The sequence below is a fragment of the Heteronotia binoei genome, chromosome 1 (genome assembly GCF_032191835.1).
Source record: "Heteronotia binoei isolate CCM8104 ecotype False Entrance Well chromosome 1, APGP_CSIRO_Hbin_v1, whole genome shotgun sequence".
In the NCBI taxonomy this organism is placed as follows: domain Eukaryota; kingdom Metazoa; phylum Chordata; class Lepidosauria; order Squamata; family Gekkonidae; genus Heteronotia; species Heteronotia binoei.
In genome coordinates, this window is record NC_083223.1 from 255,708,331 (window position 1) to 255,728,750 (window position 20,420).

At 46.6% G+C, this 20,420-nt stretch overlaps 1 protein-coding gene across 1 annotated transcript in view; it reads right to left on the reverse strand.

Annotated features, from left to right (window-relative positions):
* Window positions 1-20,420, reverse strand: part of MEF2D (myocyte enhancer factor 2D) — a 201,334-nt gene that overhangs the window by 136,881 nt on the left and 44,033 nt on the right. Inside the window, exon 2 of the mRNA XM_060253752.1 lies at window positions 1,063-1,133. The gene's annotated coding sequence lies outside the window, so the exon portion shown is untranslated. The remainder of the gene's footprint in view (window positions 1-1,062; window positions 1,134-20,420) is intronic.

The following is a 20,420-nucleotide window of genomic DNA, read 5'->3' on the forward strand; positions in this document are numbered from 1 at the left end:
GTTTGCCTAATCCAAGTGCCAGCCCTGCTGATAAAAGCCACTCCTTACTGCAGCTGCCACCTGCTTGTCCAGCAGCTGGACCACTGGATTGGCAGTAGGCCCATATCCAGAAGTGCCCCCAAGTTATGGACCTGTTCCTTCAAGGCGAATGCACTTTAATTCCTGAGTCATGCCTTCCATTCACCAGTAGCACTTCCATCTTGTTGGAATTGAGCTTCAAATTTATTAGCCCACATCTGCCGCAGAACTGTCTTCAACTTTGAAAGGATGAGGGGAGAACACAGAGATTAACCAAACCCTGAAGGGAGGAAGGGATATGTATTTACGACTGGGGGAATGACACTGGAGGATGATTTGCACATACCCCTCCCATGCATGAGACACCCCCAATCTGAATCAGCAGCTCCCACAGCTGCTATTTAATAGCTTTAAAATGCTCTAGAGATCAACCAGGGTGTCTTCCGGCATTTTATCTGGTTTGATTCCCAAGAGTATCTCTATAGGGTAGCACCTTCCCTCCAGCTAAAAAAAGAAACAGAAGTCACCTGCCTCTCTTGCTGGGACCTGAGACTGCACATCCATCATTCCTATAGAGTTAAGGATTATTCCAATGTCCATTAAAATCAACAACATTCTTCTCTGAGAGAGAGAGAGAGACAAACAGACAGAAAGAGAGAGCTAGAGAGAGAGAGAGAGAGCTAGAGAGAGAGCTAGAGAGAGAGCTAGAGAGAGAGAGAGAGAGAGAGAGAGAGAGAGATGATAGATAGATAGATAGATAGATAGATAGATAGATAGATAGATAGATAGATAGATAGATAGATAGATAGATAGATAGATAGATAGATAGATAGATAGATGATAGCTAGATAGATGATAGCTAGATAGATGATAGCTAGATAGATGATAGATAGATAGATGATAGATAGATAGATGATAGATAGATAGATAGATAGATAGATAGATAGATAGATAGATAGATAGATAGATAGATAGATAGATAGATAGATAGATAGATAGATAGATAGATAGATAGATAGATAGATAGATTTGTGTGCCCCTTACCCTGTATGCTGGGTCACTGCATCTTCGGCACTCTTTATAAGGTGATTGGTACACAGCTGCTATCAGTTGAACTAGGAAAAAGAAGAAAGGGAAAATAAGACTGATAATAATCCCAGCTAGAAACACGCTCTGGTAACCCCTAATGTTTCCATGCAGATGCCCTAGATTATCCTGGTTCATCCTGCAAAGAGGGAGTTAACTTTTATCCTCAAAGTAATTTAGACAAGAGTTTGACTGGGGGGAAACGCTTAAGAACTGCGGTAGAGCACCTGCTTTGCCAGCCAAAGGTCTCAGGTTCAGTTCCTGGGAACTTCAGTTAAAGAATCTTGAGTAGTAGAAGCGAGATCTTTCTCTTCTAGAGACCCATGAGAGCTGCTGCCAGTCAGAAAAGATGGCAGGACCAAGCCAAATAATCTGGAGGTCCAACTTCAAAAGGAAGCTTCCTATGTTCATGCAAGCATAGATCTGACAGGTTGGAATTCACCAACGTATACCCCGCTGGCTAAAATGGAAACCTTCATCTCAAGGGAGGGGATCAAGTATGTTGGAGTGATCCTACTTTGCATAGATTACAGCTATTGCTTTCAGCAGAACCCCCCCCACCCCCGCCATCACCTAGTGGGGTAGTCTAAAAACATATCCAACAAATGCACACTCTAATTCACACATGTAAAAAGGTTCCAAGTCTTCCTTCATACTGGATCAAAACCAGATCCACCCAGTACAGCATTCTTTCAATAATCCCACCACTAAGGTGTCTGCTGAGAAACTAGCCAGCGATCCACGGGCAGCCTGCAGTCCAATTCATGACAACCCTAGGATGGATGACATAAACTATTGCATCCTGCCTTACTCTACATGATGAGCACAAAGGGAAGTTCCTGGGCCTTTTTTGTAGCAGGAACTCCTTTGCATATTAAGTCACATCCCCCTGATGCAGCCAGTCCTCCGAGAGTTTACAGTAGGCCCTGTAATAACCTGTAAACTCTTGGAAGATTGGCTATATCAGGGGTGTGTGACCTAATATGCAAAGGAGTTCCTGCTACAAAAAAAAGCCCCAGGGAGTTCTAAACCAGAGTACAAAAGAAATCAATGACACACCCATGCAGAGTCCATCTGATAGGCAGTCAATACTCAAGCATCGAGCAACATCTGAATGCAGACTGTAAAGCTGCATGTGTACAAGCACGGCTTGTGGCCGAGCTCCCTCCTTGCACAAAGGATCCCAATTAGAAACATGTTCCCATTCCCCATAATGTTTGCACGCATGTGCACCACACCATCCTGAGAAGGACAGTATATACATGTTTTTTGAGGGGCGGCAAAATTAAAAAAAGATGCCCCCTTGTGGGCCCATAAAATAGAATGGACTCCATACCCGATTTGGTGCCCCCCCTCCAGCAGCGCCCAGGGCAAGTGCCCCTCTGCTCCCCCCTAGATCCAGCCCTGATCCTGAGCTTGTTCCCCACCTTCGAAACCAAGCAGAGTTCTAAACCTGGATGAAAGCTCAGTCTACAACCCCATCTTGGTGGAAGGAAGATGCAATTTCATCCGCTAGTCTCAGGCAGACTCGGGTCTTTCCCAACCTCCTGTTAACTCAAGATATACATGACTGAACCCAGGACCCCCGGGTACGCAATGCATGCATCTCAGCCACTTAGCCACAATCTGTCAACATGCCCTGGGGCCACAAAAAGCTCATTCCACTATAAATCTACATAGCCCTTTGAGATGGCGCAAGGCCCTCAGTTGCTTTTTTGTGGGATTGCCAGTTCCTTGGTTGAAGCGGCCCTCCATGGATTTTGCAACTGCACCAGCATGCGTACACACACACACACATCAAAGCAACCAACAAATTTCTCCAGCGTCAGTCCTTGAAGTGTTAGGGCTCCCTTCCCACAGATGCTTTAGCTGCAGTTTCCCCGGTTTCTGAAGCAAGCAAGTAATCTGCTTAACTCTAATTGATAAGGCAGGGGAAGGTGAAGTGACAACTCTAATCCGACTTGTCAAGTAGAAGGTGACAGAGAATTAACCCCACATGGCCTTGTGCGTGTGTGTGTGTGTATATGTGCGGTTTTGCTGGTTTATAGTCCAAATCCTGCATGAAGTTCAATAATTTTCAAAATAAATTTTACGCAGTTCATAATAGTGATCCCCTGAAGTTGGGGGGAGGGGAGGGAGAAAAAGCAAGAAATCTGCAAATCCCCCATTGCAACAGCCAATCCATAAACATGCCCCTTGCCAACCACTCCAACCTCCTTCACACCACCTCACACTTGGTACAACTCAGGTTAACCAAGGCCACGCTAGGCCAGCTGTTCCCTTCCCAGTGGGGGCAGGAGAAGGCTGGTGCTGACCAAGTGGAAGCCGATTAACACCCTTATCTCTGCAGACAGCCAATTAAAATGGCAGGTTACACCCCCAACACCCACCCCTTTTCCTGCCAGAACACTGTCTGATTCCAGTTTTGTTCAGACTGGCACAGGGAAGTTGCCAACCTCCAGGTAGGGACTGGAGATCCCTCCAGGTTACAGTTTCTCTCCAGACAACTTCCCTCCAGAGAAAATGGCGGCTTTGCAAAGTGGAACCTATGGCATTATACCTTGCTGAGGTCCCTCTCCAATCCCCAAACTCCAGCTCCACTCCCAAATCTTCAGGGATTTCCCAGAGTTGGGAATCCTTCAGACACAAGAAGAATAATTCTGCCTTCATTTTCTGGTATATACTGTCTAGGTTCCAAAGGGCTACAAAGGTTTATGCAAGAGGCTTGCAAAAGCCCATGGGATTTTTAAAGCAACTAAATTTCCCTCTCCGCCCTCTTCAGTCCCCAAATCACAAACTACACTTGAAAAACTTCTGGCTTCAAAATAGCAGTCTGATACATAAATGTATTGCATATGGGGGGTAGGGGAGAGAATGAGCATAAAACCTTCCGGACTTCACAAAACTAATTCTGTAATCCTGTAATCCTGTAATTCTGTAAGTTTGTTCAGAAAAAATACATGCCACCCCCCCCCCGCAGAGATATGCTAGAGGAGTTTCACAAAAACAGAACACAACAAAATTATTTTAAAAACCAGCATTAAAACATTAAAATTAATATCCCATTCACAGCTATTAAAAACAGCCAGAGGATAAAAACAGCACCAAACATTTCACTACCAAAAAATGTCTCTTTGTGCCAAAAGAAAGTGTGTGTTTCCCATCATATCTTCCTGCTGTTTTACAACTTTGAAAACAAAACCGGACCAGCTACTGCAGAATAAAATGAGACTGTAAGAGCCCTGCTGGATCAGGCCAGTGGTCCACCTAGTGAGTCGAACTTCCTGTCTCACTCAATGGACAATCAGTTCCTCTGGAGCAGGGGTGTCAAACATGCGGCCCAGGGCTCGAATTAGGCCCCCAAAGGGCTCCTCTCAGGCCCCCGAGCAACTGGCCCTTGGCTGCTTCCTTCTCCCTCTCTCTTGCTTCCTTCTGCATCACAGCTTGCTTTGCCAGGCTTGCTCAATTGCACAGGAGCTACAGAGCAAAGTCTCCATTTTCTCCATTGGCTGAGGCTCCTCTCTTGGGCAGGAAGGGGAGAGAGAGAGTTTGCTTTGCCAGGCTCTCTCAATTGCACAGCAGAACTACTGAGTCAAGTCTCTCTTCCTTATGTTGGCTGAGGCTTCTCTCCCTCCTGGTCTCCTGGGGAAGGAAGGAAAGAGCCAGAGCTTCCTTTACAAGCCGAGAGAGAGAGAGAGAGAGAGAGAGAGAGAGAGAGAGGATCCCAAGGGAAAAATACAAAGAAAGCACCTTTAAGACAAACAACTGCTAATGTTTTAAGTTTAAAAAAACTTTAGTCATACTGGTGTCCTTTAAAAAGCTTACATCTCTGCTACTTAATCTTAAATAGGTACACACATGGCCCACCCCGACACAGCCCGGCCTGGCCTGACAAGGTCTCATTTATGTCAGATCCGACCCTCATAACAAATGAGTTTGACACCCCTGGCATAGAGGGGCCTGGGCCTTTCTCTGATGTTGCCTCCTGGCTCTGGGACTCAGAGACTTAATGGGTGGAGATCAACTTTTAGCAGTGTGTAACGGGGCCCTCTGACATTGATCTGCTATGGGGGCATTACCAGGATGTCCATCTTTATCCGACTTTAAGAAGAAACCTCAGGGGATGGCCTTTGTCTCTATGCCTTGGCGATTTTTACCCTCTAGGCTAGACACAGTGTAAAACACCATGCTGCACAAGATGGGCCACTGGGCTGGTCCTACAGGGCTCTTCTGATGATCATTACTAAAAGATCAAATGGCATGGAGATTTGAACCCGCATCTAACATTCCCTCTATTATTCTAACATTGACTTCAACTTTAAATTTGCATGCAGCCAGCCAGGTCAGAAGCAATGCTCCCCCTAAACCAGGGGTAGTCAAACTGTAGCTTGGGAGCCACATGCGGCTTTCACACATATTGTGTGTCTCCTGATGCCCCTACCACCCCCATCAGCCAGCTTGGAGAAGCCATTTGTCTCTTTAAATCACTTCTCCAAGCCAAGCCAGCTGGTGGCTTGGAGAATCATTTAAAGTTAAAGTTGCTTTCTTTCCACCTCTACCTCCCCCTTCCCCATTTATTTCCTCCCTTCCTCAAACATCTGACGTCCATGTCTTGCTGCAGCTCTCAAACATCTGACTTGATTTTATTTGGCTCTTACATTAAGTAAGTTTGGCCACCCTTGCTCTAAACTGTGGAGTCTTGTGAGCAAAAATTCTACTTTGTGAGCTAATGGCATTAAAGCTGTGAGCTACCTTGTAAATTAGTCTGCTCTAGAGCCATTTTTCCCGAGGTAAGCCAAAAATGTGTGAGCTGGAGGCTAAAAAACTGTGAGCTAGCCCACACTAACTCAGCTTAGAGGGAACATTGGTCAGAAGAGATGGAGAAAGAGAAGGGGTGGGATGTGCAATGAAAAGGGGATGCAGCAAACTTCGTTGTGTTGCAACAGTGTTCAGGCCTGGCCTGACTGAGCAAGCCATCTGAAGAGCAGGTCCAGGCAGCAACTGACTGTTAGAACCACCAGTTTCGCTCTCACTGATCAACTTCCTTATTGCAGCGGGAGAGAGAGAAGTGAAACCAACAGATGGAGGGATGCTGGAAGGCCAAGAGGTGATGATGGTTGGGGGGACGGGAATAATCAACATTTGGGGGTGGCCGCAAAGCAACAGCGGTCAGGGCCTCTATTCACAGCTTGAAGCAGCAGCGTTTCAGGCTGCACAAGCCCAAATTCCCTGTTCGAGGCAGCTGTCAAAAAAGGAATAGGAGTGCCCCCATCACCACCGCAGTTCCTTTGCTTAGCATCTGGTCACTCCACTGACATCAAGCGGAAGGCGTGGGAGGTCAGAGGACTTCACAGGAAGCCTTCAAACAAGCAGGTCAAAAGTCACAATGCACCACAACATTTTCAATACCACTGCTTTGCATTTGAAACATTTTAAAAACATGGTGCATGCATTTTCTTTCTGTAACCCATAGAACAACCCTGTAAAAGAAGCCAGGATTATCATTTCTGTATATCAGACAGTAAACATCTTACCTACAGTGACCTAGCAAGTTCATGACAGAGTCAAGATTCAAATGAATTACTTCCCAATCAGAGATGCCAGCCTCCAGGTGGGACCTGGAGATCTCCTGGAATTACAGCTCCATCTCCAGACTACAGAGATCAGTTCTTGTGGGGGAAATGAATGTTTTTGGAGGGTGGACTCCATCAGAGCCGGTGCCAGGCTTCCTGCAGCCCTCTTGGGAGGGCCCCAGGAGCAGCCACTGCCCTCCCTGCACCAGTGAAAGGTCCCACCTAAGGTTGCTTAATGGGCGCTCCAGCCCTAAACTCTATGGTATTTTAGCCCACTAAGGTACCTGTCCTCCACAGGCTCTATCCCAAATCTCGAGGAGTTTCTCGACCTGGATCTGGCAATTCTCCCCCCACCCCAAATCCCTTGCCAGAGGCCAAGGGGGCCCTGACAACCCTATTCAAGACGAGCAGCTGAATTAGTCTACAGCTGCAGAATAAAACAGGAGACTGGAATCTATTTTCCAGTAGGTAGCCCTGTTGGTCTAAAACAGCACAATGTCTGAGTCCAATGGCACCTTTAAGGCCAACAAAGTTTTATTTGGATATAAGCTTTTTCTTCAGAGGGGTGCATGCACATGAAAGCTGATACCCAGACTAAAATGCTGTTGGTCTTAAAAGTGCCACTGGATTCAGACTTACCATTGGAAACAACTTAACAAAATTTACCTCAGCATAAGCATTCATGAGTCAGAGCTCACTTCATCAGATGCATGGGAGTAGAAATCCATCTGGCTAATTTATACACATACGGGGTCTCGTTTTGAACCAGCCTCTGTGTAACATGCCCAACACACACACACACACACACATTTTTGTTAGTGTATATCAACTCACAAAAGCTTAAAAACTGGAATGAATTTTGTTAGTTTTCAGCACTTCTGTTTTATTTCCAGCTCATAGCTCAACCTCTTACACCAGTTCTTTATGCAAGTACAGAATGGTCCTTTTTTTGTTTAGTTTTTTTTCTGCATACATTTAAAAATCCTCTTCTGCTTACCACAGGGAGAGATAACCTATCCAGACACTTGAATCTCACCCCTCCGTATACGAGAAATCCCATTTAGTTGTGCTTCTCAGGTCGCTGCTCAAATACATCCAAACTTCTCTCAACCATAAGGGCAAGAAACTTTTTTTTTTTTTTAAAGGGTCAGGATTTTGCTAGGCAGCAGAATTTTGTACCGAGACACATTCTGAACTTTTTCAGCACTTCATGGCATAGGTACGGACCTGCCTACAATCCTTCAGGCCCACAGTCATTTACCCCAACTAAGAGTTGGGTCACTTTATGCATAATAAAACTGAGTGGTGCATCACCTGTGGCCTGGAACGTGAGAGAGGAAAAGACAGCAATTCTGAATCATGCACAGCATCATTTGTGTGCTCCACAGAGCCATAATTGAGCAATTACATGATTTTTGCACACTGAGATAATTTGGGGAACAGTCCATAAGTGAGTCCTAGAAGAACCCAGGCTCTCCTGGGATGCGTACCACTTCTGGCCCCAGGTTAAGTCCAAAAAGTGTCCCATACCCTAGTTGGGAAATTCCTGGAGATTTGTGCATGGCACCTAGGGAGGGACTTTGGTGGGGTACAAAGCGATATAGTCCACCCTCTACATCAGTCCTTTTCTCCAAGGGAAAAAGGGTTGTCAGCCTCCAGCTGGTAGCTGGAGATTCCTCCAGAATTACGACTGATTTCCAGACAGCAGAGCTCGGCTCCCCTGGAGAAAAAGGCTGCTTTGGAGGGTGGATGCTATGGCACTATACCCCACTGAGCTCTCTCCTCTTCCCAAACCTCACCCTCCTCAGGCTCCTCCTCCAAAATCTCCAGATATTTCCACAGCCCAGCAGGCAACCCTAAATGATCTCCTTAGTGTGCAGATTAGCTGTAATTCTGGGAGATCTCCACACCCCACCTGGAGTCTGGCAATTGTACCATATGCACACAAAAATCCATCCACATCTGGAAACATAAGAAGCCATCCTTTCTGTCCAGGATTTGAATCAGGAACCTCAAGGGCAAGGCTGAGCCTGTGACTTAACCCAGTGATCTATCTAGACTGCGCACCCTACACACTGGAAAAGAGAGCAGGAATGCAGCATCTACATCTGTGATTGGCCAGCACTGTGAAACGTTTGGATTGGTCCGGCTTGGTATACAGCCTAAGATTCTTGCCTAGTAAGCTGAGCTGAGCAGTCCCTTCCATCTACTTGTTCCTTAAAACCCAGCCCCCATCCCCCACTCTGGCCACCGCACAAATGAACAGAGACCCATCCCAAGTCCACATCTGGATAACCCAGACAGGGTCCAACAGTGTCAGAAGCAACGAGGCAGCCCTGGCTCATTCGCAGGCCTCGCTCATGCCCCACTCAGCGTTACCCTCCAAATTCTTGGCTAAAAATTCTGACCTACTTACTGGCAATATTGCAAAGGCATGAATGATTTAGGAGCCTCTGGCTAATCGCATGCCAAGGTAGGCTGCAGTGTTATATAATACAGTAGTTATCCTCCATGCAACGGCACCTACAGGGAAGAGGAGAGCACGCGCAGCAGTTAACGGGTCTGTTTGCTGGTCCACAGCCGCTCGGTTTACAGATGGCCAGTTCCCATGTTGGCGAAAGGTCACACACACGCAAAACAGCAGGCTAATTTGGAGTATTCCCAAAAGGTCTGAAGGCACCTGAAGGAAACCTCCTTTCTCTGCTTATTTTGTCAGGTTAAAAAAGCCTGAAAGCAGCTGGGGTCCCAGGTACTGACAGGGTAACAGCCCTGTAAATCAAAACAACATATGAAGATAGACCACATTCTGAAAAGCAGAGGGTCTTTTCATGCGGCAATTTTCCAGGTTAGGGTGCTGATCCACTACGGTTTTTCTCCAAGTTTCCTCACATCCTCATTTTTTCCATTTGCCATTTTTTTGTGTGTGTGTTTTCCTGGTCATTTTGCTGTGGGTTTTTTTTTTCAAACTACCTCCGAGTTGAGAAAACAGGGGAGGGAAAATGACAATAAACCACAGGAGGGCAACAAACAAGGAGAGAACAACTTCTGCAGGTAGGCAAACAAGTCACAGCAAAACATCTATGTGAAGAGACCCAAATGTGTGGATTTTGCAAGCTCTAGAAAAGAGAACAAGTTAACTTGCATGATTTCTCCTTTGTGCTAAGCCATGGGGGGGGGGGGGACACAAAGAACTATGCAATTCCCCCACATACACACACCTTATCTATTGGGAGTTTTACTCATCCCTGCTCTACCTTCAGAGATTTCACCCAACATTGTTTATATACTTTGAAACCTCCTCTCACACCCATGAGGACTAGAAACCTGCTCTCGTTTCTATTAAAGCGGAAACTCTATGGTGGGTGAATTGTTTTGTGTTTCTGTAGGAAGTTTTTCTTGATTGCCATGACCATTGGCTGAGCAAACCCACCCTGGAAACGAAACCCAACAGATTCAGGCAAAACTAACTTGACAATCCTATTGGGGCAGGAAACACCTGGTCTTCAGGACATCCTCCCCTCCCTTTTTGCTTTCAAAGTGGGAGAGCTGGCAGGTGAGAGTATCAAGCCAGTGTTTTAAGGCCAGGTGTTAAGACTACTGATGTGCAAAATATCCAGCGGGGGTACTGGTGTGGAACCAATAGCAACAGCCAGGCAGGTCCAGCTGAGCACAAGCCAGATCCTTTTCCAGAGACGGTCAAAGAGAACTAGGGAAGAGGAGAGCGAGGCTAAATATCCTATTCACACACACAGACACACACCTGCCTTTCTCATGAGTCAGCAGCTCCTTAGCCTACACTGAAACTTCCACGAGGCCGCCTCACGCCCCACGCCTCCCACGCAAAACACATCGCTTTCAAGTTGACTGACAGCGCAGCCTGTCATGCTCCCCATGGAAACCAAACACACACGCTCTCATTTGTCTGCCCCCCCTCCCCCACACTTTAAAAATAATAATAATAATAAGTCTGTGGCAGTAACTCTCTTGGTTCTGACAACACACAGTGGCAAGTTATAAGTCACCCTCCCAGCGAGTAATTAAGCCACAGTGAATCAAGCAAGAGGCTTCTAACCTTCCGGGTGGGGCACACACAGCTGAAACATGGCCAAAGGGGACCACCCAAGTCGGCTTATTCATCTCCTCACGTGCCCAGCGCCGAGGTCATTTCAGCTACTGGGGTTTTTTTTCTTTTAAAAGAGGGGAGGGGGGAGCGAAAGATTTCAAAGCCTAGGCCCAAAGGCACTCCAACGGGTGAGGCAGCTGCATGGTGTGTGGCACTCCTGGGGAAGGGAGCCGATGCCTCAAAAATGAGCCGGGCCTGTTTGATTCACCTCACGGCTCCCCAACCAACTCTATAATCATCACTGCGCCATGCATCAAAGCACACTTGCCACAACTGCTGACCATTACCGGGTATAAACACAGCAGTGAAGAAGTGGGTGGGGTGGAGGGGCAGACATATGAGCTCTTTTCCCAGCACCACAGCACTTTCCCCCACTTGTCACCAAAGGTACCCTTGGATTTCATGCTACGTTTGAGCCGGCAAATGTTCCTAATTCTGTAGGGACTGTCGTGTTTGGTATAATGGTTAAGTGTGTGGACTCTTATCTGGGAGAACTGGGTTTGATTCCTCACTCCTCCACTTGTAGCTGCTGGAATGGCCTTGGATCAGCCACAGCTATCACAGAGCTTGTCCTTGAAAGGGCAGCTTCTGAGAGAGCTCTCTCAGTCCCACCTACCTCACAGGGTGTCTGTTGTGGGGAGGAAGATAAAGGAGATTGTGAGCCACTCTGAGACTCTGAGTGGAGGGCAGAATACAAATCCAATGTCGTCTTATTCTTATTCCTCCTGTTCCACATAAATCTTTGAACTTTTGAGGAAACTGGGAAGAGGGGGCTTATAAAAACCACACTCACATTCATGAGCACCCCCAAGAATTATTTGGGTTTCAGCTTCTTGGTGCAAGCCTTAATCATCTTGATTCCAGTGCAAGACACAAAATGCCAAAGCCCTGGCTAGTGGCTGAGTAGTATACCTTTTACAGCGACAGTCATCATGTGATTAAGTTATTAAGCTTTTTTAAAAGGAAGGTGTTGTGATCAGTTTCCCCTACATACCTAACTGCTTCAGGAAGCCAAGTGCAGACCTAACTATTACAAAGTAAATAAATGCAGCAGGTACTGACTAGGCCTCAGGGTCTGACCTGTATTCAAAGTTTTTAGCCCCCTCTTTGGGGTCCCCAGAGGCAAGAATAACCCCTCACCATAAGGAACCAGAATGAAGCAGGCTTGGTAGTTCTGCTGTTTGCTCCAAGGCCCCAGACACCATTAAGAATGTGTAATGGTTACAACTTCAGACAATGAGCTGGGATTACCAACTTCAAGGAGGGATTACAATTGATCTTCAGATTATGAAGCCCAGGTCTCCTGCAGAAAGTGGCTGCTGCAAAGGCTGGACTCTACGGCATCACATCTCTATTGAGCTCCCTCACCTCCCCAAATTCCACCCTCCCCAGGCCAGACATCTCTCCCAAATCGCAAGGAATTTCCCAAGGCAGACCTGGAAACTCTACTGTGAGCTGGGAAACCCAAGGTCAAATCCCCGTCCAGCCTTGAAACATACAGGAGGATCTTATGGGCTACTGGCTCTCTCTCTTTCAGTCTAACAGGCTGCCAGTTACATACCGGGTCCGATACAAAGTGCTGGTTATTACCTTTAAAGCCCTATATGGCCGGGGACCTGCCAACCTGAGGGACCGTCTCTCCCCATATGAGCCCCAAAGAGCACTGAGGTCAGCTGGGAAGAATATGCTGACTATCCCTCGGCCAAAGGAGGCAAAATTACAGAGTACACGGGCACGGGCCTTCTCTGTTATAGCCCCGTGCCTTTGGAATCAACTTCCGGAGGAAGTACGGGCCCTGCGGAATTTGGACCAATTCCGCAGGGCCTGTAAGACCATTCTTTTCAAGCAGGCTTTTGTAGACGTTGATAGGTTGGCTATTTAATCCACCAACGATTTATCTAGTGACCCCTGCCATAATATAAGTGTACAGAATAACATCAGGAAGATCACCGCCGTTTAAACTATGGAACGACCCAGACAGTTGGAACTGGTTTTTAGATCGTTGTTTTAAATTAATGTATAATTTAAATGTTGTTTTAAATCACCTTATATTGTATATTGTATAATTTTATTGAACTGTTGTTAGCCGCCCTGAGCCTGCCTAGGCGGGGAGGGCGGGATATAAATAAAATTTATTATTATTACTAATCTACCTCACAGGGTTATTGGAAGAATGAAACAGAAGAGGACAGAACCATGAATGTTACTTTGAGCTAGGGATGCCAGCCTCCAGGTGAGACCTAGGGATCTCCCAGAATTACAGCTCATCTGAGATCAATTCCCCTGAAGAGATGCTTTGAAGGGCGAACCCTATGGCCTTGCACCCCACTGCGGTCCCTGTCTTCCCCAGGTTCCATCCCCAAACCTCCAGGAGTTTTCCAGCCTGGATCCGGCAACCCTACCCCATCATCCCTGACAGGTGGCTGAGGGAACTGACAACCTTATCTCGAGCTTAATTGAGGAAGGGTAGGACAAAAATGTGAGTGACAAACAAACCATCTCCTGATTTCCCAGATACCACCCTATAGCAACCTGGTTCCACTCTCTCTTTCACATGGTTAGGAGTGGACTTCAAGAGTTCTAGCAATCTGACATTCAATAGGTAGATAACAGCCTCTAGCAATCAGGCAGCAGAGAACAGAGTCAGGACTCAAAATATCATTCTTCTTTACCCTTAAATGTTCAGATCACCCTAGAGAACAAACAGATGAACCAGCAGAGCCGGTAAAAATAATGTGTGAATCTGCAACGACAAGGACAGACACAAGACCAATGTAGCCATAAAGGACTGACTCTTCATATTCACATTTCTTGGGGGGAGAGCAGAGAAACATTGAGTGCTTTAGATGTGCTTTGGTGCTAAAGCCCTAACTTGGGCATAGCGGAAGGGAGGCATTACAACCCACGCCGTTTATTCTGGTCTCTTCTCTTGCTGCCTTGTTATATTTATCCCCACTTCCTCAACTTCTAAGGCCTGCGGGGGGGGGGGGGAATAATTAATTTCCCCCAGATTCCTGTTGACATCATTCTTGCAATAAGGCTTGCCTCATTCAGGCCAGCAGCGGAGCATCTGCTTTGCATACACAAGATCCCAGATTCAACCCCCAACATCTCTGGTTAAAAGGAATTCGTGCTTGCGATGGGGCAAGAGAAGACTTTTGCCAGAAACCTTGGAATGCCACTGACAGTCAAAGGAGGCACTATGGGGTTAGACAGGCCAATGGTCTGACTCAGTATAAGCCTCAGTCTTGGGATCATATGTTCATGTGGTACGCTGGAGGACAGAATACTATGATAGGCCTCTAATTTCATTTTTTTTAAAAAAGAAGAGGAGAACAAGACAATCAATGAGGCACCCAAAAATTCAGTTCAAGTCTAATTTTTTTGTGTGACTCGTTGATTCAGGACCAGCTTTTCATACAACCTGTTACCACTTCTTACAAATCATGGCAGGCAGTTACAGATTTTAGGGTACCCAGACAAGATGCCTAAAGAGGCCTCCCATTTACCCTCCTTGTGTAAAGAACCAGACCCCATTTCTCACCCCCAACCTAAGAAACTGAGGAATTTCCCCTAGTCGCTATGGTGAAAACCACAGAGAGGCAGCCTAGAGAGTCGCTTGGCAGTTACATCACATCTTCCCCGAACTTCATCATCCCCAAAGACTCCCAGCATTTGCTGGGGCAGTGCTGGGAATGCCACCTCTAAACCAGACTGAACTGACAATGTGTGCATAAAGTGCCATCAAGTCGTAATTAATTTATTGCAAACCCATAGGGTCAGGACTTTTTTTTTAGCAGGAACTCCTTTGCATATTAGGCCACATACCACTGACGTAACCAATCCTTCAAGAGCTTGCAGGGCTCTTATTACAGGGCCTACTGTAAGCTCCTGGAAGATCGACTACATCATGGGTATGTGGTCTAACACGCAAAGGAGTTCCTGCTACAAAAAAAAAGCCCTGCATAGGGTTTTCAAGGCAAGGGACTTTCAGAGATGGTTAGCCATTGCCTTCCCCTAAATAGCAAGCCTGGGGTTCTTTGGTGGTTTCCCACTCAAATACTAACCAGGACCAACCAATCGCGCTTCGCTTCTGAGATTGGGCTAGACTGGGCCACCTAGGTCCAGGCTATGCAAACATACCACACACTTATTTCCATGATGCTTATGCCAAACACTCAGAACTGTTCACACTTCCATGAGTAGCACAGCAAGTAGATTAGGGATTGTTCTGGATACCAGATTTACAGCTGCTCTTCTCATAGTGAGACTGAGAAATGACCAGATCATGAGGTCACAACACATCTGGTTAGTTCAAAAGAATCAATGCTTGGGGGGGGGGGGGAATCAGCCCCTCTTTGGCCTTCACAGAATAGAATCATAGAGTTGGAAGGGACCTCCAGGGTCATCTAGTCCAACCCCCTACACCAGGGGTGGCCAACGGTAGCTCTCCAGATGTTTTTTGCCTACAACTCCCATCAGCCGCAGTCAGCATGCCCTACACAATGCAGGAAATTCACAAATACCTCCCCCCACACACATATATCCTGCAGTGACCCCTGCTCCATGCCCAGAAAAACATCCAGGATCCCATGCCAAACCCACCTCGAAAAAAATTGCTGACTGACCCCAAAGTGGCAATCAGCATTTCCCTGGGTGTGTAAGAAACGGCCACGAGAACTAAGTACTGATGTAACCCTTCCTGCCCTCCTCCTCATGATCTGCCTAATTCACAGAATCAGCATTGCTGTCAGATGGCCATCTAGTCTATGTTTGAAAACCTCCAAAGAAGAAGAACCCACCACCTCCCAAGGAAGCCTCTTTCACTGAAGAACCACTCTTAACTGCCAGGAAGTTCTTCCTAATGTTCAGCTGGAAACTCTTTTGATTTAATTTCAGCCCATTCATTCTGGTCTGACCTTCTGGGGCAACAGAAAACAATTCTGCACCATCCTCTATATGACAATCCTTCAAGTACTTCAACATGACAATCGTATCACCTCTCAGTCATCTCTTCTCCAGGCTAAACATACCCAGCTCCTTCAAACTTTCCTTGTAGGACTAGGTCTCCTGAGTCACTATTTACCTAGCCTCCCTAGCCCTCTTCCAACCAACCATATGTGACCTCTTCTGTCCTTGAGACCACTCAAGAGGTTCTCCCTGCCTAGTCTTTTCTTTCTTTCCTGCTCACATCTGCACCTTCTGTCAAGCTGACATGATTAACCCTCTTCCCTCCACTGTGTCTCGGACTACAAAAGCCTATCACTTGCCCATAGCATTCAAACCATACCCACCAGAGCCAAGCCACCGCCTACTTACACAGCCCCAAAATGGCTCCCAATACTTGGTGTTATGATCTGAGTTTGCTTGAATATGAGGGTTTTTTGGGGGGACGGAGGGAGGGAGAGAAGGAGACAGACAGACAGACAGAAACTGCAAGGAACTAACCATGGCTCAGTAAAGGCATATCACTCGAACCACGGTTGCTATGTTAACCAGAGTTTAGACTCTAACCACTGTTTGAGTTTCCAGTCATCTGCCATGGCTTTCAGACTGTTCACCAGATTCCCTTTCTCAGCCTCTCAGAACTCAGACTCACAAATTCATTCCTGTCTCCATGGTGCAGCAGCCTCCGCAGGCCAAGCAACAGCCATAATTATGATCCAGCAGTTCAAACATGATAGTAAACCACAGTTATCACCGGCGAGGGTATGCAAAAACCCATTTCAAGCCACAGTTTCTAATTCCAATTTGCCAGCACACTGCAAACAGATGAGGCATTTAACCCATTCAGCTTCATTTACCTGGAAGGGGGTCTCCTATGATGTGAACTCATCCCATGAGAAAGTGAGACAAGCTACACACTCTCTGTGAAGACGAGATGCATAGTGGAAGGCCTGTGTGCAAGAATTCCTTGAGGATATGCCTCCAGTCACTGGGTGCAGCCATAGCGATGGAGCTTCTGCTTTGCATGCAGAAAGTCCCAAGTTCAATCCTTGGCATCTCCAGTTTAAAAAGATCAAGTAAAGAGTGATGTGAAAGGTCTCCATCTGAGACCCTGGAGAGCTGCTGCCAGTCAGACAACACTGATCTTGACAGACCAATGGTCAGGCTCAGTAAAGGGGAGTGGCACGTGTTCACTGAAAACCTATTCTGCTTCTGCACAGTCATATCACAGGTTGCTTTCCCTACCTATCTAGCACAGGGGTCCCCAACCTATTCATGCCTTTGGGCAGCTTTTGAATTCTGACACAGACTGGTGGGCACAGCCACAAAATGGCTGCTGCAGGAGGTGGCACCAACCAAAAAATGGCTGCAGCAGGAAGTGGAGCTACAGACACAGGCGAAGCCCAACTGCAGGGGAGAAGAGGGGTAAAAAAAATACACTGGGAAAGAAGAGTGTGAGAAAACAAACATACATTGTGATGGCAGCTCCCTTGAGACAGTGCTATTTTTAATCTGCATAGCCAATTGAATCTTCACAGCCAATCAGAAGCCCCTCTGGGCAAGAGCCCTATTAGCCCCCAACCACTTTCTAAAAACACTTTGTGGGCACTACGGAAAGTTTTGGCGGGCTCTATGACAACCACGGACATCAGGTTGGGGATCCTTGGTCTAGTACATTTCTCCCTCCTCCTCTAGGGAGTTCAGGGCAGCGCACCTGGCTTTCCCTTTCACTTGTTTTATTTTCAAAATAATCCTGTGAGTTAGGTTCGGCTGAGAGTCACACACAGCTGGGTCCAAGATCACCCAGAAAGTTTTCATGGCAGAGTGTGGATCTGAACCCAGGTACTCCCTGGTTATTCTAGAACAGAGTGGCCAGACTGGCTCTTTCACACATATTGTGTGGCTTTCGAAGCCCCCATCGGCCAGCTTGGAGAAGGCATCTGTCTCTTTAAATAACTTCTCCAAGTCAAACCAGTTGGCGTCTTAGAGAATGCATTTCAAGTTGAAGTTGTTTTCTTTCCACCTCCACCTCCCTCCCCCATCTATTTTCCTCTCTCCCTTCCTTACAGCTCTCAAAAAATTGACGTTTATTCTGTGTGGCTCTTACATTAAGCGGGTTTGGCCACCCCTGTTCTAGAATGTGACGGAGCATCAGAAGATGATGTGTGTGTGCCCAGTGCAGACCTCTGCAGTGAGGCAGAGGCATATTTGATGTGAATCATACGGCTTCAAGCCGTTTCTCGTGCCCTGCTTGGCCTCCGCACTCCTGAGCTTCAATGACAGGGTGATGCCTTTCCAAATGAGACTTTTTTCCCACATCCTTCTTCTTCTTTTCCTATATTTAACCTTGGCTCCCTGCCATCGTATACTCTACAGTCCTGGAAAAGGGGTCAGAACTTTCTGCAGGCATGCACCAATCTGAGGAATGCAGCAAAACTTTCTCAGCCAGAGGCTGGGGAGGGGGAGGGAAAACGAGACCAGACAGACTGTGGAGGTTTTCCAAGATAAGCGTGGAGAAAGTAGGGGCTGGTTACTCAGCCCACCTGGTTGGGGAAACAAACGTACATTCCCTTCTCTCCTTTATTTTGGCTGTGTGGGTTAGAGATATGAACCTGCAAATTAAGCTGCCTTGTACCAAGTCAGACTGTGCCCACCGCAACTGGCAGATACAAAAATACCTAAGAACTCTTTTGTTGGATCAGACCAGGGGTCCACCCAGTCCTGCATTCTGCCTTACAGAGCAGCCAACCAGTTTGCCCTGGAGGGCCAACACAGAGGGCAGAGAGGCCAAGGCCTGCCCCTGCAGTTGCCAACTAGCTCTGGTATTAACTGTCTCTGAATGGAGAGGTTCCCCCAGCCAGAGTCTCAGGCCAAGAATGGCCCTCTGCTGCTGAGATCTCCGAGACTGACCCAAGCAAATGTGTTCTACCACTGAGCCCCCACCCTTCCCTGTATCTTTTGTATGGCCCTGACCTGGATAGCTCAGGCTAGCCCAATCTTGTCAGATCTTGGAATCTAAGCAGGGTTGATCTTGGCTAGTATTGGGAAGGGCGACTTCCAAGGAATACCAAGGTCATGACACAAAGGCAAGCAATAGCAAACCACTGCTGAAACATCTCTTGTCTTAAAGACAAGTCTAGCTTCCCACCTACTGGTACATAACATTAAAAGACACACAACTTCTGGCTGCCAGACCAACTTAGGATCTCCCAGCTATTCTACACACAATGTCATATGATAATGAATTGCCTTTTGCATGTACACAAGGGACACCAAGTTGCCCATCACTACCCTTTCTGGCCACTTAGAAAGTGGGTAGGGCTTTTACCCAGTGAGGCTTCTGGCGGCCATAGGAGATTTTTATTAGCTGGGCAGATTTTTTTTAAATGCCACTTTGGCAGTAGCTGCCCCTACAGCACAAGGATCTTCTCTGTATCACTGAAGCAGCAGCCATTTTGTGGCTCCACCCACCACACTATGTGAGAGTTTCAAAGGCTAAAAAAAGTTAGGGACACCCAAAGTACACCTAGGAACACAGTATGTAAGGAAAGACCCTAAATCTACGTTGAAACAATGGACTGGTATGCCCTGAAAACAGATCCACAGAAAAGTTATCAAAGTTAAAATTACTGACACGATTATAATGGAATACAGTGAGAGCCAAGTGGCACCTTTTAAGATCCACAAAGTTTTATTCAAGATATGAGCTTTCATGTGCAAGCACACTTCTTGCACACGAAAGCTCATACCTTAATAAAACTTTGTGGATCTTAAAAGGTGCCACTGGACTCTTAACTTTATTCTGCTGCTTCAGACAAACATGGCTACCCACCTGGATCTACCAACTATAATGGTAATTTATGTCACAATGATTAGTGAGGGGTGGGGACAGGTAATCTCCTTTCCTTTTTACAAAAGTTACCCAGCCTGGTCACCCAGACTCTATAGCTGCTCACTACTGGCGAGCAAGCAATAGCTTTCATAAACCTGAGAGCAGCGTTACTCACTTCCCAAACTACAGATGTCGGTCTGTAACTGAAAAGGCTCAATCTGTAACACACATCTGTACTATCTGAATGATGGGGGAGGGGGAGGCAGGAGGAGCTCCTTTGAAAACCATCTGATTAAAGAGCATCATACAGCTAAGATAAGAGAATCTCTTTCCTGCCTGGCACCACTTCTCAGATTTTCGTCCAAAGTGTCTGAATTTAGACCAGCTTGAGCGACACTGCTGTGGTGGATTACAGCTACTGTGAAGCGCCTTTTATGTATGCAAGGAAAAGGGTTACAAGGGCTCTTGAAGGAACAGAGATGCTGAATCAGAAGCCTCCTGTGTATCTTTGTACAATTAAAAGCTCCATGTGTGAAATTGGAAAGCTGCATCCCTCGAGTAACTCAATCCAGCCACCAGATCGGCATCACACAAGGGAACGGTGTTCTTCGTCACCTCCTCCATTTATATCAAACCTGGCACAGTACTCGCCTCCCTGGATAAAGCCTGGAATCGTCTAATACAATTATTATTCATTATAATAATCATAAAACAGGGCTCCAAGCAAGCAGTATTTCCTGAATAGATAGCGAACAGAAGAAGCAGAGGTTTAGAGGGAGGATTCAGGAACCTAAATCCCTGCCAGAATGCAGATTTAGAATGCAATCAATGATCCTTCTTT